Source organism: Balaenoptera physalus (assembly GCF_965194825.1).
Source record: "Balaenoptera physalus genome assembly, chromosome: 3".
Lineage (NCBI taxonomy): Eukaryota > Metazoa > Chordata > Mammalia > Artiodactyla > Balaenopteridae > Balaenoptera > Balaenoptera physalus.
In genome coordinates this window covers 77,924,715-77,935,987 of record NC_138890.1, presented here as the reverse complement: position 1 = coordinate 77,935,987, position 11,273 = coordinate 77,924,715, and the positions used below count along the sequence as shown (strand labels likewise).

General features: G+C 35.8%; 1 pseudogene across 1 annotated transcript; it reads left to right on the top strand.

The window, feature by feature from the left end:
- Positions 1-702: 702 nt before the first annotated feature.
- Positions 703-4,268, top strand: LOC309657763 (nucleophosmin pseudogene; annotated as a pseudogene). Its single transcript has one exon. The product of its transcript is annotated as a nucleophosmin pseudogene (transcript).
- Positions 4,269-11,273: the final 7,005 nt, after the last annotated feature.

Here is an 11,273-nt window from a genome sequence, read left to right as displayed (position 1 = left end):
GAGTATTCATTATGTATATGAGTCCTAGCAATTAAGAGAATGAAATGGAAAAAACATTGTCAGAGAAAAATTGGACCACACAAGTTAAACAGGCAAGGAAGGTTTTGTTCAAAACTGGTACAGTATGGGAGAGTTTGAACTTAACTCCATTGAGGGCTGGAGACTTTTTAAGAGCTGGAGTGGGGTGTGGAGAATACAGGCCACCTGAGTTTGCTAATTGGCCTTGCCCATAGGTAAGCTGTACTTTCTGGTATCTTCATGGTAGCAGGAGTTTTACAAACTGGAGCAAGGTGTCCCTTGAAGTTAGGTTCCTACCCTCTCCCAAAGACTGTTAGATAGAGGTGTTATCTTCCTGGATGATTACATTCTAAACAGATGGTTTCCAAGTACTTGCAAAAGACTTTTCCCAGTCTTAAAGCTGACGAGAGACTTTTGAAGCAGATGTATACATTACAGAGGTGGCAGAGTAAATATTTGCCATGATAAGTTTTTTAAAGTAAATGCTCTAAGTAAAGGGAGGTCAGGGGACCTATGGTCAGAAAGGAATTTGTCTAAAATTTAGTCAAGCTGAGGGGAGCATTAGGCTGTCTTGGTATTTGATAACTTAAAATTTTGTGAAATTATTTAATGATGAATTCCATGATTATAAAGTAAGTCTAATTTCAATCATATATTCTGTCATAATCTGCGTTTATTCATTTCCTCATAATTCAGCGTGGTAATACTTTGTGTAGAACACAAAAAACAATGGGAACTAATTGTAAATTGAAAAATTTTAGAAAATTAATGAAAGTGGTATTAAGTGTAAATTACAAACAAAACTGATAAAATTATAGCAGAGGTGGGGCAATTAATAATTGAAAAAGAAAATCTGCATAGGTATTGATATAACTGAGTTTCAACAGAGAATGATTTGAGTATCAATAGATTAAGGAAGACTTATTGAAAATTTGATAAAAAGTCAATAACAAAAACATAAAGAGGATAAAGTCAAATGCAAAATGATGAGTGTAGATTTACCTTATCATAAAATTTGTCAGAAAAATACACCCTGGAAACATTTGAACCATAATTACTCTAAAACATTAAAGAATCATAATCACAACCTAAAATTCATAATTTTTATAATTTTAGTTTAATTTGTAAAGGTAATATCCTAATCGAGCTTTTTATTCACTATTTAATCATTTTTCTCTATTTTATGTGGATTAACTTTTATCCATACCAATTATTCAGACAATAAAGAACTCATTTTCTAAAATAGAAAATTTTAATAAATACTGAAATTTTGATAATAGGTAAGTGATAATGGCTGAAACAAAAGGCTAGAATGCTTTCTCTAGAAAATAAATGGAGCTATACTTTTCATTGTACATTTAAACCTGCAGAAAGCAATACTATATATTGCTATAGGTACATTTGTAGAAGGATATGCACAGCTTCGGGATGATGATTTGGTGGGAGGCATTGAGTTGGAGGAAGCAGAGGGTGGAGGGGGAGACTTAAAAATATCTAACATCTTATTTCTTAAAAATAAATTACATTTAGAAAGAAGTTAACCTCTGTTAAATCTGAGTGATAGATTGAATATTGTATTATTTGCATTTTTTCCATGTTCAAAAAAAGAAAAAAACAAACTTTTATCTTGCCTGTTGCTTTTTCTCACTAGAACATAATCTTTTAGGGGGAAGAGATGATGCCTTATTCACTTTTGCATTATTCCCCTTATTTAAACCAGAGATTTTCAAATGTAGGATGCTGTATTGAATTGGAAGGTCCTTAAGTTGTGGATTTGAGATTTATAATAATTTAAGTGATTTTGACATTTGGGACACCTTTTTATATTTCTCTAATTGGTATGAACCTAGTCATTGGTAAATTGACTTATGGTGATTAGATTAAATGTAGAACAGTAAGGGTGATTGTATTGTGTAGGGTATTTAATTTTGCTTCCCTTAATCAAAAAATCATGTGATAGTCTTCCTTCCTTCTTTCCTTTCTTCCTTCTTTTATTTTGACTTCCAGTCATTTAGAGAAACAAAATGAAATTGTCCAGGTACTAAGTAAATGACGGTAGCATATTTACTCAAACAAGAGGAAGAATGGTTCTAATTTTTATTAATTACAAAAAAAAACATATCTTTAATTTGAAGAGTTTGAACTGACTCTCAGTCAGCACTGCCTCTAGAACACAAATTCTACCCTGGGTTGAAATGGAGTCTTCACAATGATCTCAAAAGCCACACTCAGTGTCTCAGGGGTTAACGACAGCTCTTGCCATGATAAAATAGTCAAAGCTTTTTCACTTGTCTTTTGTATTCTTAAGGGGTTAACATACAGATCAGGACTTAATTTAGTACAAATCTTTTGCACTTGCATCTGTCTGCCTGTCTAATTAACTCTACGTAATAAACAGCTCCTCGCCCTGGTGTGATTCCGTCCTGCGCAACTGTTCCCTGGAACGGTAGTCTTTTATCTCCATCCACCTTCTCTCCCACCTAAGTGCGTGCCACCAACCCATGGAAGATTCGATGGACATGGACATGAGCTCCCTGAGGCCCAAGAACTATCTTTTCAGTTGTGAACTAAAGGCCGACAAAGATTATCACTTTAAGGTGGATAATGATGAAAGTGAGCACCCATTATCTTTAAGAACGGTCAGTTTAGGGGCCGGCGCAAAGGATGAATTGCACATTGTCGAAGCAGAGGCGATGAATTATGAAGGCGGTCCAATTAAAGTAACACTAGCAACTTTGAAAATGTGCAGCCAATTTTTTCCCTTGGGGGCTTTGAAATAACACCACCTGTGGTCTTACGGTTGAAGTATGGTTCAGGGCCTGTGAATATTAGTGGACAGCACTTAGTAGCTATGGAGGAAGATGCAGAAACAGAAGGTGGAGAGGAGGAAGATGTGAAACTCCTAAGTATATCTGGAAAGCGTTCTGCCCCTGGAAGTGGTAGAAAGATTCCACAGAAAAAAGTAAAACTTGCTGCTGATGAAGATGAAGATGATGATGAAGATGAAGATGATGATGATGATGAAGATGATGATGATGATGACTTTGATGATAAGGAAGCTGAAGAAAAAGCTACAGTAAAGAAATCTGTACAAGATACTCCAGCCAAAAATGCGCAAAAACCAAACCAAAATGGAAAAGACTCAAAACCATCAACACCAAGATCAAAAGGTCAAGAATCCTTCAAAAAAAACAGGAAAAAACTCCTAAAGCACCAAAAGGACCGAGCTCTGTAGAAGACATTAAAGCAAAAATGCAAGCAAGTATAGAAAAAGGTGGTTCCCTTCCCAAAGTGGAAGCCAAATTCATCAATTATGTGAATTGTTTCTGGATGACTGACCAGGAGGCTGTTCAAGATCTCTGGCAGTGGAGGAAGTCTCTTTAAGAAAATAGTTTAAAAAGTTTGTTAAAATTTTCTGTCTTATTTCATTTCTGTAACAGTTGATATCTGGCGGTCCTTTTTATAATGCGGAGTGAGAACTTTCCCTACCATGTCTGATAAATGTTGTCCAGGTTCCATTGCCAAGAATGTGTTGTCCAAAATGCCTGTTTAGTTTTTAAAGATGGAACTCCACCCTTTGCTTGGTTTTAAGTATGTATGGAATGTTATGATAGGACATAGTAGTAGTGGTGGTCAGACAAATGGAAATGGTGTGGAGACAAAGATATACATGTGAAATAAACTCAGTATTTTAATACAGTAAAAACAAAACAAAAAACAAAAAAAACCCCAGCTCCTCACCCTGAAACACTGATAGGTTTGATTTAAAGAAAATTTGATGTATTGCCTTTGTCTTTAAGAAATTCATTCTGTAGAAACTTGCTTATGAACTATTTTGAACAGACAACTAGAGAAAATACTTCAAATCCTATGTGTCTAACACCTAGATTTAATAAATGAAACTTTCCTTACTCTTTGAATCTAGGAGTAAATGGTTCTTATGTAGTTTTGACTTCTCAACTCATCCAGATTGCCAGCCTCTGAGAATTTGGTGAAAGCTATGGATTGTCTCTCAGAAAGATTTGCACATATATAACATTTTATATCCAGCGTTAGAGCACTTATGGACTTTTACAAAGTCTAAGTTAAAAACTCCTGCGATAAAGAGCCAGTCTGGATAATCCATTGTGAATAGACTTTGGGATGTCCATTGACACAGATAGTTAAAATTTGGGTGAATCCGTAATAACATAAGACCGCTGGGCTGTTTAGATTCAAACTTAGGGATTTTTAATAAGTGGGGTAATTTTTTTTTTTTTTTTTTAAGAGCTAAGGGTCTGGCTTTTTAAAATTTATTTGTTTATTTATTTATGGCTGTGCTGGGTCTTCGTTTCTGTGCGAGAGCTTTCTCCAGCTGTGGAAGTGGGGGCCACTCTTCATCGCGGTGCGCGGGCCTCTCACTATCGCGGCCTCTCTTGTTGCGGAGCACAGGCTCCAGACGCGCAGGCTCAGCAACTGTGGCTCATGGGCCTAGCCGCTCCGCGGCACGTGGGATCCTCCCAGACCAGGGCTCGAACCCGTGTCCCCCGCATTGGCAGGCAGATTCCCAACCACTGTGCCACCAGGGAAGCCCAAGTGGGGTAATTTTAAAACAAGTTTTAAAGTAAGTTATTGATCCTGCAGTCAAACTGGAAATTTTTTTCAAGTGGTATGAAAAACTGTCCTATATATATATATATGCATACACAAACATTCATACACAGCAGGCATGTGGTGGGGCTGTTGTGTGTGTATTATGTCAGGTTATCCTTTGATGGAATATGGAGAATGCAAGGGAGAGGACAAGTTGCTAGACATGGCATTTCTTTCACAATGCTCAGCTTAGATAAGCCCTTGTGGTTTCTATACTAAGCCATTGTGGTAAACACAGAGAAGAAAAAAAAGTAGGTGCCATTTTTTATGAAAACTTTCAAGTATTTTTTTCAATTTTTTTTCAATTTTTTTTTTTTTGCAGTCAAGACACAGTGCTACTTTATGTACTGAAAGTATATGCAGGATACATTTTAAGTTAAACATTTTATAAAACAATATATACTATAGGAATCCACAAACCTGTGTGTATATGTACATTAAAAAAACTGGAAGAATACATACCAAAATCTTAACAATAGTTATCTCTGCATGGTCATATTGTAGGTGATCTTTATTTCCTTCTGGGTTCTTTTCTGCACCTTCTAATTATCTACACAAATATGTCACTTTCTTTCCATGGAGGGAAAATGCATTTTCTTTTTTTTTTTTCCCACACACACACACTGTATTTTATTTTTACAAGAGATAAATAGACTGACACCAAGCATTGTACATGGATGACCACAACAAAAGCAACAATGATTGCAATTACCAAACATGAAACACACTCGTACTATGTCATAATATTGACATTCAGTCCAGTAATCCTCCACTGTAACAGCTCCTTTACTTTGCAGTGAAAATTGATTTGTATATTCTTTGCCTCTGAGTCCTTGTGGGATTTTTTTTGTTTTTTTTTTTAATTCAGACAGAAAGTCACAAAAATTATACTCATCCTCATCAGTTCACTCAGTCCCATGTAATTCATTTTTTTTTTCATCTTGATATTTTGTTAGCACTTTTATGAGTTCATAAGTTTTTCATTAGAGTTCTGAAAATGCTTATTCATTCAGTTCAGCAGTACAGTCAGTTACCTGAAACCTGTACTTGTCAGAGTCTTTTCCATGAATTTCTTGAAGATGAAACCCTTTTATAGGAACATATTTGCAAAATCATCAGAGTACACCCAGAACTGTCTGTAAATGACAAAAGACTTAAAAATGACCACGGTTAAAGATTTGATGAAAGTTCATAATAATGCAGTTGACAAGAAAATTAGTTATTTCTGAGATATACATTTTAAAGTAATAACTAGGATTATTACTTATAACATTATACCAGAACATATAAGATTTTTAGAAATTTCATGTAATGTCTGAAACATTTATATTAACATATTTCCATACATATTTCCATACAAATACAAATATAAGATTTTTAGAAATTTCATGTAATGTCTGAAACATTTATATTAACATATTTCCATACATATTTCCATACAAATACAAATATAAGATTTTTAGAAATTTCATGTAATGTCTGAAACATTTATATTAACATATTTCCATACAAATAACCCAATGAAAGTTTAGTATTAGTTGTTTTGTTTGTTTTTTTATACTGCAGGTTCTTATTAGGCATCATTTTTATACACATCAGTGTATACATGTCAATCCCAATCGCCCAATTCAGCACACCACCATCCCCACCTCACCGCAGTTTTCCCCCCTTGGTGTCCATATGTCCATTCTCTACATCTGTGTCTCAACTTCTGCCCTGCAAACTGGCTCATCTGTACCATTTTTCTAGGTTCCGCATACATGCATTAATATACGATATTTGTTTTTCTCTTTCTGACTTACTTCACTCTGTATGACAGTCTCTAGATCCATCCACGTCTCAACAAATGACTCAATTTCGTTCCTTTTTATGGCTGAGTAATATTCCATTGTATATATGTACCACATCGTCTTTATCCATTCCTCTGTTGATGGGCATTTAGGTTGCTTCCATGACCTGGCTATTGTAAATAGTGCTGCAATGAACATTCGGGTGCATGTGTCTTTTTGAATTAGGGTTTTCTCTGGGTATATGCCCAGTAGTGGGATTGCTGGGTCATATGGTAATTCTATTTTTAGTTTTCTAAGGACCCTCCATATTGTTCTCCATAGTGGCTGTATCAATTTACATTCCCACCAACAGTGCAAGAGGTTTCCCTTTTCTCCACACCCTCTCCAGCATTTGTTGTTTGTAGATTTTCTGATGATGCCCATTCTAACAGGATTGAGGTGATACCTCATTGTAGTTTTGATTTGCATTTCTCTAATAATTAGTGATGTTGAGCATCTTTTCATGTGCTTCGTGGCCGTCTGTATGTCTTCTTTGGAGAAATGTCTATTTAGGTCTTCTGCCCATTTTTGGATTGGGGTGTTTGTTTCTTTGATATTGAGCTGAATGAGCTGTTTATATATTTAGGAGATTAATCCTTTGTCCGTTGATTCATTTGCAAATATTTTCTCCCATTCTGAGGGTTGTCTTTTCGTCTTGTTTATGGTTTCCTTTGCTGTGCAAAAGCTTTGAAGTTTCATTAGGTCCCACTTGTTTATTTTTGTTTTTATTTCCATTACTCTAGGAGGTGGATCAAAAAAGATCTTGCTGTGATTTATGTCAAAGAGTGTTCTTCCTATGTTTTCCTCTAAGAGTTTTATAGTGTCCAGTCTTATATTTAGGTCTCTAATCCATTTTGAGTTTATTTGTGTATGGTGTTAGGGAGTATTCTAATTTCATTCTTTTACATGTAGCTGTCCAGTTTTCCCAGCACCACTTATTGAAGAGACTGTCTTTTCTCCATTGTATATCTTTGCCTCCTTTGTCATAGATTAGTTGACCATAGGTGCGTGGGTTAATCTCTGGGCTTTCTATCTTGTTCCATTGATCTATGTTTCTGTTTTTGTGCCAGTACCATATTGTCTTGATTACTGTAGCTTTGTAGTATAGTCTGAAGTCAGGGAGTCTGATTCCTCCAGCTCCATTTTTTTGCCTCAAGACTGCTTTGGCTATTCGGGGTCTTTTGTGTCTCCATACAAATTTTAAGATGATTTGTTCTAGCTCCGTAAAAAATGCCATTGGTAATTTAATAGGGATTGCATTGAATCTGTAGATTGCTTTGGGTAGTATACTCATTTTCACAATGTTGATTCTTCCAATCCAAGAACATGGTATATCTCTCCATCTGTTGGTATCATCTTTAATTTCTTTCATCAGTGTCTTATAGTTTTCTGCATACAAGTCTTTCGTCTCCCTAGGTAGGTTTATTCCTAGGTATTTTATTCTTTTTGTTGCAATGGTAAATGGGAGTGTTTCAATAATTTCTCTTTCAGATTTTTCATCATTAGTGTATAGGAATGCAAGAGATTTCTGTGCATTAATTTTGTATCCTGCAACTTTACCATATTCATTAATTAGCTCTAGCAGTTTTCTGGTGGCAGTTTTAGGATTCTCTATGTATAGTATCATGTCATCCGCAAACAGTGACAGTTTTACTTCTTCTTTTCCAATTTGTATTCCTTTTATTTCTCTTTCTTCTCTGATTGCCGTGGCTAGGACTTCCAGAACTATGTTGAATAATAGTGGTGAGAGTGGACATCCTTGTCTCGTTCCTGATCTTAGAGGAAATGCTTTCAGTTTTTCACCATTGAGAATGATGTTTGCTGTGGATTTGTCATATATGGCCTTTATTATGTTGAGGTAGGTTCCCTCTATGCCCACTTTCTGGAGAGTTTTTATCAGAAATGGGTGTTGAATTTTGTCAAAAGCTTTTTCTGCATCTATTGAGATGATCATATGGTTTTTATTCTTCAATTTGTTAATATGGTGTATCACATTGATTGATTTGCGTATATTGAAGAATCCTTGCATCCCTGGGATAAATCCCACTTGATCGTGGTGTATGATTCTTTTAATGTGTTGCTGGATTCTGTTTGCTAGTATTTTGTTGAGGATTTTTGCATCTATATTCATCAGTGATATTGGTCTGTAATTTTCTTTTTTTGTAGTGTCTTTGTCTGGTTTTGGTATCAGGGTGATGGTGGCCTCATAGAATGAGTTTGGGAGTGTTCCTTCCTCTGCAATTTTTTGGAAGAGTTTGAGAAGGATGGGTGTTAGCTCTTCTCTAAATGTTTGATAGAATTCACCTGTGAAGCCATCTGGTCCTGGTCTTTTGTTTGTTGGAAGATTTTTAATCACAGTTTCAATTTCATTACTTGTGATTGGTCTGTTCATATTTTCTGTTTCTTCCTGATTCAGTCTGGGAAGGTTATACCTTTCTAAGAATTTGTCCATTTCTTCCAGGTTGTCCATTTTATTGGCATAAAGTTGCTTGTAGTAGTCTCTTAGGATGCTTTGTATTTCTGCGGTGTCTGTTGTAACTTCTCCTTTTTCATTTCTGATTTTATTGATTTGAGTCCTCTCCCTCTTTTTCTTGATGAGTCTGGCTAATGGCTTATCAATTTTGTTTATCTTCTCAAAGAACCAACTTTTAGTTTTATTGATCTTTGCTATTGTTTTCTTTGTTTCTATTTCATTTATTTCTGCTCTGATCTTAATGATTTCTTTCCTTCTGCTAACTTTGGGTTTTGTTTGTTCTTCTTTCTCTAGTTCCTTTAGGTGTAAGGTTAGATTGTTTACTTGAGATTTTTCTTGTTTCTTTAGGTAGGCTTGTATAGCTATAAACTTCCCTCTTAGAACCGCTTTTGCTGCATCCCATAGGTTTTGGGTCGTCGTGTTTTCATTGTCATTTGTCTCTAGGTATTTTTTTATTTCCTCTTTGATTTCTTCAGTGATCTCTTGGTTATTTAGTAACGTATTGTTTAGCCTCCATGTGTTTGTCCTTTTTATGTTTTTTTCCCTGTAATTCATTTCTAATCTCATAGCGTTGTGGTCAGAAAAGATGCTTGATATGATTTCAATTTTCTTAAATTTACTGAGGCTTGATTTGTGACCCAAGATGTGATCTATCCTGGAGAATGTTCCGTGCGCACTTGAGAAGAACGTGTAATCTGCTGTTTTTGGATGGAATGTCCTATATATATCAATTAAATCTATCTGGTCTATTGTGTCATTTAAAGCTTCTGTTTCCTTATTTATTTTCATTTTGGATGATCTGTCCATTGGTGTAAGTGAGGTGTTAAAGTCCCCCACTATTATTGTGTTACTGTCGATTTCCTCTTTTATAGCTGTTAGCAGTTGCCTTATGTATTGAGGTGCTCCTATGTTGGGTGCATATATATTTATAATTGTTATATCTTCTTCTTGGATTGATCCCTGGATCATTATGTAGTGTCCTTCCTTGTCTCTTGTAACATTCTTTATTTTAAGGTCTATTTTATCTGATATGAGTATAGCTACTCCAGCTTTCTTTTGATTTCCATTTGCATGGAATATCTTTTTCCATCCCCTCACTTTCAGTCTGTATGTGTCCCTAGGTCTAAAGTGGGTCTCTTGTAGACAGCATATATATGGGTCTTGTTTTTGTATCTATTCAGCCAGTCTATGTCTTTTGGTTGGGGCATTTAATCCATTCATGTTTAAGGTAATTATCGATATGTATGTTCCTATGACCATTTTCTTAATTGGTTTGGGTTTGTTTTTGTAGGTCCTTTTCTTCTCTTGTGTTTCCCACTTAGAGAAGTTCCTTTAGCATTTGTTGTAGAGCTGGTTTGGTGGTGCTGAATTCTCTTAGCTTTTGCTTGTCTGCAAAGCTTTTGATTTCTCCATCAAATCTAAATGAGATCCTTGCCGGCTAGAGTAATCTTGGTTGTAGGTTCTTCCCTTTCATCACTTTAAGTATATCATGCCACTCCCTTCTGGCTTGCAGAGTTTCTGCTGAGAAATCAGCTGTTAACCTTATGGGAGTTCCCTTGTATGTTATTTGTCGTTTTTCCCTTGCTGCTTTCAATAATTTTTCTTGTCTTTAATTTTTGCCACTTTGATTACTATGTGTCTCGGCGTGTTTCTCCTTGGGTTTATTCTGTATGGGACTCTCTGCGCTTCCTGGACTTGAGTGGCTATTTCCTTTCCCATGTTAGGGAAGTTTTCGACTATAATCTCTTCAAATATTTTCTCTGGTCCTTTCTCTCTCTCTTCTCCTTCTGGGACCCCTATAATGCGAATGTTGTTGCGTTTAATGTTGTCCCAGAGGTCTCTTAGGCTGTCTTCATTTCTTTTCATTCTTTTTTCTTTAGTCTGTTCCGCAGCGGTGAATTCCACCATTCTGTCTTCCAGGTCACTTATCCGTTCTTCTGCCTCAGTTATTCTGCTATTGATTCCTTCTAGTGTAGTTTTCATCTCAGTTATTGTATTGGTCATCTCTGTTTGTTTGTTCTTTAATTCTTCTAGGTCTTTGTTAATCATTTCTTGCATCTTCTCAATCTTTGCCTCCATTCTTATTCCGAGGTCCTGGATCATCTTCACTATCATTATTCTGAATTCTTTTTCTGGAAGGTTGCCTATCTCCACTTCATTTAGTTGTTTTTCCTGGGTTTTTTCTTGTTCCTTCATCTGGTACATAGCCCTCTGCCTTTTCATCTTCTCTATCTTTCTGTAACTGTGGTTTTTGGTCCACAGGCTGCAGGATTATAGTTTTTCTTGCTTCTGTTGTCTGCCCTCTGGTGGTTGAGGCTATC